At 55.7% G+C, this 6,332-nt stretch overlaps 1 pseudogene; it reads left to right on the top strand.

The window, feature by feature from the left end:
- Nucleotides 1-1,297: 1,297 nt before the first annotated feature.
- On the top strand, nucleotides 1,298-1,417 carry LOC147350749 (5S ribosomal RNA; annotated as a pseudogene).
- The last annotated feature ends 4,915 nt before the right edge of the window (nucleotides 1,418-6,332 follow it).

The following is a 6,332-nucleotide window of genomic DNA, read 5'->3' as shown; positions in this document are numbered from 1 at the left end:
TTTCAATTCCGGGGTTTCTCTCTTGCCTTGTTCAAGTAGCCTTAATAGTAAAAATCAACGAAAACTACATAAAGATTCACAGATACCAACAAAGGACAGCTTCTGTTTCTGAAATCATCTTTCCATTTAGTAGAACACGAGCTCTATTCTTTGTATTTTGCCTAGGGAATTAGCAATGTCCTGGTTCAGATGGCAAGGTAACCGCCCGCAGGAGACTGGGGTTTGATCCCTGGGTCGGGAAGATCCCGCGGGAGAAGGAAATGGCAACCCACTCCAGTATCCTCGCCTGGGAAATGCCACGGACAGAGGAGCCTGATGGGCCGCAGTCCATGGGTCGTATCAAAGTTGGGCTCAACCAAGCAACTACGAACAGAAGTATTTCCAAAGACCACACTCAAGTGTGTGTGTGCGTGTGTGTGTGTGTGTGTGTATCTCCTCTTGCCGTCTTGGAGTCTGTCTCGGAATCTTCATGTATTTCTGCCTCTGTATCTCCTGACAGCCGGACGCCGGCCCGTTCATCTGGCCCCAGCCTCTCCCAGGTGCTCTGGCTCTAGCTGAGGAGCTTGCAGAGGCCAGCTTGTCTCCCTTTGCGTGGGTTCGTGCCAGTGTCTGTGTGTCTGTCTGTGTGCCTGCCTGTGGCTGGTCTGCTCTCTCAGGAAGGTCGAGGCCTGGGCGTGGGGGCAAAGGGGGGCCTCGGTAGTGCGAAGGGGGCGGGGCTGAGGCGCTCCGGTCGACCACGCCTCCCTGGCTTCCGGTAGGTTTGGGCACCAGACAGGTGCCAGGCAAGTTGGGTGCTAAATTTCACTGCTCCTAGGCCGGCAGGAGGTTCAGAGGCCGCTGGGCCGCGGGGGTTGGGAGGCGGCGGCCCCGAAGACCGACACCTCCGGGGCCGCGTGGGCCTGAGCAGCGAATGGGAGCGGGGTGGGTGGGAGGCCCCACTCAGCGAGCGCGGCGGGTCTGGAGTGGGCGGGAATGGGAGGGCGCCGAGACCTCCGCACCCCTCAGCCCAGCCCCCAGGCCCCGCGCGCACGCACGCACGCACGCACGCCCTCCCGGTCAATGGGGGGTCCTGGAAGCCCCTCGGGCCCCCGGGCCCGGCCAGGCGCTTGCTGCTCTGGTGTTGGCGGTGTTCGGGGGGCGGGCTGGCGTCAGCAGGCTGGAGTCCGGTCGCGGGTCTTGCGGCTCAAGTACAGCACGCCCCCCGACGAGAGGTGCGGCCCGTGGGCCCGACCTGCAGGGCAGAGCGAAAGGGAGGCGAAGCGCAAGGCTCTTAGGGCGCTCCGCGCCAACAGCCTCCGGCTCCGGCCCTATCAGCCTGAAGGCGCCCGATCTCGTCTGATCTCGGAAGCTAAGCAGGGTCGGGCCTGGTTAGGATCTTGGATGGGAGACCACCTGGGAATCCCGGGTGCTCGAGGCTTTTTGCCTACCAGAAGAGGTCCTTTAGCCCCCGCCGCGCGTCCCGATTCTTGGATCCCCCCCCGCAGCCCCAGCCCCTCCCGGGCCGCGGGGAGCGGCTGGCCGGGGCCCCGACTCCCGCTGCAGACCTGGGTTGCCTCCGCGCGGCCCGCGAGCCCCTCCGCATTCGCATTCGGCTTCCAGGACACCCGACGACCGGCAGTCCCGTCTCCATCTGGGGCTCCTTTGGCTTGCCTCAGGCAATCCCGGGGCTTGCACGGACTCCCGCCAGAGCCCCAGCCCCCGCCCCACCCCCTGCCTCGCAGGCCATCGCGCATGCGCATGTGCGCACGCACGCACAGATAGATGTGCCCAAACGGGGCATCTATCTTGTTCACTTATACCGTGGGTGTGTCCATGCCTGGGAGTCGGACTGCTGAACCATACGCTACTTCCACTTTTAGTTCCTTCGGGAACCTCCATATTCTTTTCCATACCGGCTCTACCCACGCCCATTCCTACTCCCCGTGGAGGAGAGTTCCCTTTGCTCCACATCTTCTCCAGCACTGGTTATTGACAGACATTGCAGTGAGGCCCAATCGGACTCATGTGAAGTGGTCCCTCCTTGGAGTTTGGAGTTGAGCCTCTCCAATCATTAGTGATGTGGAGCAAGATGACCTTTTGGAAATGCAGATGCAATGCTGTCACCTCCCTGCTCCAACGGCTCTCGTATTTTCCCAGCATATTGAAGATACGACCACTTCCCTTCAGGCTTGCTCCTCACGTTCTTCTCTGATGTCTTTTGCCTGGAATGCCCTCTGCACTCTTTGGCTTCCATCCCATAGGGCATTTTTCGTTTCTTGAATGTCCTAAGTTTCCCTGGTCACATAGCCTTCCAAGATGCTATTTTCCCGGCCTGAAATTCTTCCTGCATCTCAACCCTGGTTTACCTAGGTTCAACCTATGGACCTCAACGAAATGGTGCCTCTGGAAAGCCTTCCCTGACACCCAGGTTTTGTGGTGAGGGAAGAGGCCCCTCTATAGGTTCTCAAAGGATCTGCCTGTGATGTATCATTAGAGTCGTCTCAGTGAAAGCAGGAACTCTGTGTCTTCTTCTCTCCGCCTTCTATTCCCTGAAACTTATTACATGCCTCCTAGCTCATCGTAGGTGCTCAGTATTTACTTAGTGTGTGAAAGACAGAAAAGCTCTTGGAAGCCTCAAGGGGTCACTTGGCTCGGCACTTTTGATCTCTTTGTATATTTGGCGATTCAATTCTTTCCTTTCCTGGGTTGATGTGTACACTATATTCGAGGCACAGTCTAAGGCATGAAGACATATCCATACATAGAGGTTCTTGCTTTCAAGGAACTCGTACAGCAGATTTCTACAAGTTAGGGCTTTTCAAATGCTCTAGCAGTATGTGAACGTTCAGTATGCTCCATTTTCATTTCAAAGAAAGATCGTTTGACTTCCATAGCAAAGGTGGAGACCTTCCAACGTTGAGTCCAAGACTTATACCTTGACCATTTCAGGCAAGTCTTGTGGTTCCTTCTGGAGGTGTGTGGCTCTTGCAGAAATGTGAAGATCTTCTGTTGGGGGCCAGAGTGAGGTACTCCGCCCATGGCAAAGGTCATGAGGAAGGAGGCTCGACATACGCAAAGGCGGGATCGAGCCTCAGGAGTCCCCCTGGAAATCCTTGAGCATCTACCCCCATAACCAGAGCCTGCCTACTTTACTACTTTGTGCTCACCTACACCTCTGACTTTACAGGGGGCTGTTCCCCACCACCTCTTTTGGAGAAGGAGTTAACTTAGAGCTCCAGTTTATAATAATTCCTGGGCGTGATAAGAGTGTTTTAACCTACAAACTCCTCTGAAGGTTCTCTGGCCTGCCTGACAGGCTTGTCCGGCCACATGTGATCGCTCACAGCCTCCCAACCGTGAGAGGCACAAGATGCTTTAAACCTTCTAAAAACAGGTTCCTTAGAAAAGTTAGAAAACTATTAGTATAAGTATAATGGGCTAATTAGAAATTGTGTTGGTGAAGGGTTTTTCATTTGTTGAGCCAATGTTTGTTGCTAAGTCTCCATATCCCCTGCCCTTACACACATTAATGAATATACAGAATTAACCTTTGATATTAATCACTTTAGACCTTAGGCTAAGTAAATTCTTTCCTTAACTAAAACCCACTACACCCTCACCCTGTAGGAATGTAACTTTATTTGGGTGGCGTCTGTTTTGAGAATAATCAGCCCTGGAGAAATAAGTGTCCTGACTGACTGACCGCTGTCACAAGGAGAGGGTCGTAAATTGTCAGCAGGGCCCCCTGGCCAGAAGATGATGTAACACCCCTAAGACCTCTGTATACATTTGTGTGAAGCACCTGACTTTAATAAAAGTCAGGACTGCTGTCTCCATGTGACTTTGCATAACATCTCAGTGTATAAAAGTAGACCATGGAAAATAAAGAATTGGGATCAGTTTCTCAAAATACTGGTCTCCCCATGTCGCTCTCTCTCTCACTCTGGTTGAGTCTCCATCTGGAGCGCGGAACCCACCATGCTTACTAATTATGCCTGGGCTTCTAAGATCCGACCGGGGAGGCCTCAGTGTCTCCTCTCCTTCCGGAGAACGGAAGGATGCCTGCGGCCTACGTAAGTGGTGCAAACTTCTTGTCTTGAAGTTTTATTGGTCTCCCGCATAAACCAAGCCACTCAGCCTCTTTTCTCCACTGAATTTTCCTACTGAGCTATCCTCATCCTATTACTCTTTATATCTTTGATAAAATATTTAAATAAATAAATAGGTCGCAGACGCCGTCCCCGCTTCGAATACCCTGGATCAGCCGGGGCAGGACCCCGGCAATCTTCCATCGTCCTCAGACTTTGGTGTCATTTGCAATCATCCAGAAAGCTTCCAGGTCTAGGTTCCAGACCACCACCACACACAGTCAGTAGCCAACGGAGTGGAGTCCAGGAATACGCATTGTTCACCGGCATTACCGTTGATATTGTTGCTGCACACTCAATGCAGTGGGCAGGGCCTGGATTGTCCACTGGGTCTCATGTGGAATGGAAAGAAGGGCTCCCCCCCCCCACACACACACACCCCCACCCCCACTGTTGACAGCCTTGTGACGAGAAACGGTCCCCGAAACAAGAATCAGACAAACCAGAGAAGCCCAGATGATAGTCCTTGAGATGAAGGAACTAAGCAGCTGGTTGCGATGGCACCAAGGGGAAAGGTTGCTCTTTTTGTCTGCCCCTCTACTCCTTTCTTCCTGGACACCTTAGGGTTTTGTCATGGAGATTTGAAAGAAAGTGCACAAAAGCCATATGTGTTGAATCAAGATTTTGCATTTAACCATCTCTCAAAAAGGAAGAGAGCTTCACCTGCACATGTTTCTTTCAAAACCGTCAATTGCTTTTCAATTCTGGGGTTTCTCTCTTGCCTTGTTCAGTTAGCCTTAACAGTAAAAATCAACGAAAACTACATAAAGATTCACAGATACCAACAAAGGACAGCTTCTGTTTTTGAAATCATCTTTCCATTTAGTAGAACACGAGCTCTATTCTTTGTATTTTGCCTAGGGAATTAGCAATGTCCTGGTTCAGATGGCAAGGCATCCGCGCGCAGGAGACTGGGGTTTGATCCCTGGGTCGGGAAGATCCCGCCGGAGAAGGAAATGGCAACCCACTCCCAGTATCCTCGCCTGGGAAATGCCACGGACAGAGGAGGCTGATGGGCCGCAGTCCATGGGTTGTATTAAAGTTGGGCTCAACCCAGCAACTACGAACACAAGTATTTCCAAAGACCACACTCAAGTGTGTGTGTGTGTGTGTGTGTGTGTGTGTGTGTGTCTGTATCTCCTCTTGCCGTCTTGGAGTCTGTCTCGGAATCTTCATGTATTTCTGCCTCTGTATCTCCTGACAGCCAGCCGCCGGCCCGTTCTTCTTGCCCCCCACCTCCCCCAGGCGCTCTGGCTCTGGCTGAGGAGCTTGCGCAGGCCAGCTGTCTCCCTTGGCGTGGGTGCGTGCGAGTGTCTGTGTGTCTGTCTGTGTGCCTGCCTGTGGCTCGTCTGCTCTCTCAGGAAGGTCGAGGGCTTGGCGTGGGGGCAAAGGGGGGGCCTCGGTAGTGCGAAGGGGAGGGGCTGAGGCGGTCCGGTCGACCGCGCCTCCCTGGCTCCTGCTGGGTTTGGGCACCAGACAGGTGCCGGGCAGTTGGGCGCTCAAGTTTCGCTGCGCCTAGGCCCGCAGGAGGTTCAGAGGCCCCTGGGCCGCGGGGGTTGGGAGGCGGCGGGCGCCGAAGACCGACACCTCCGGGGCCGCGCGGGCCTGAGCAGCGAATGGGATCCGGGGGAGGCCCCGCTCAGCCAGCGCGGCCGGGTCTGGAGTGGCCGGGGGTGGGAGGGCGCCAAGACCTCCGCACCCCTCAGCCCAGCCCCCAGGCCCCGCGCGCACGCACGCACCCACGCCCTCCCGGTCAATGGGGGGTCCTGGAAGCCCCTCGGGCCCCCGGGCCCGGCCAGGCGCTTGCTGCTCTGGTGTTGGCGGTGTTCGGGGGGCGGGCTGGCGTCAGCAGGCTGGAGTCCGGTCGCGGGTCTTGCGGCTCAAGTACAGCACGCCCCCCGACGAGAGGTGCGGCCCGTTGGCCCGACCTGCAGGGCAGAGCGAAAGGGAGGCGAAGCGCAAGGCTCTTAGAGCGCACGGCGCCAACGGCCTCCGGCTCCGGCCCTATCAGCCTGAAGGCGCCCGATCTCGTCTGATCTCGGAAGCTAAGCAGGGTCGGGCCTGGTTAGGATCTTGGATGGAGACCACCTGGGAATCCCGGGTGCTCGAGGCTTTTTGCCTACCAGAAGAGGTCCTTTAGCCCCCGCCGCGCGTCCCGATTCTTGGATCCCCCCCCGCAGCCCCAGCCCCTCCCGGGCCGCGGGG

The sequence above is a fragment of the Bos grunniens genome, chromosome 20, assembly GCF_055505025.1.
Source record: "Bos grunniens cultivar Pamir isolate PY7600 chromosome 20, Bosgru_T2T1.0, whole genome shotgun sequence".
Taxonomy (NCBI): Eukaryota; Metazoa; Chordata; class Mammalia; order Artiodactyla; family Bovidae; genus Bos; species Bos grunniens.
Note: the sequence above shows the minus strand (reverse complement) of the source record. Positions and strands in the feature narration are given on the sequence as shown.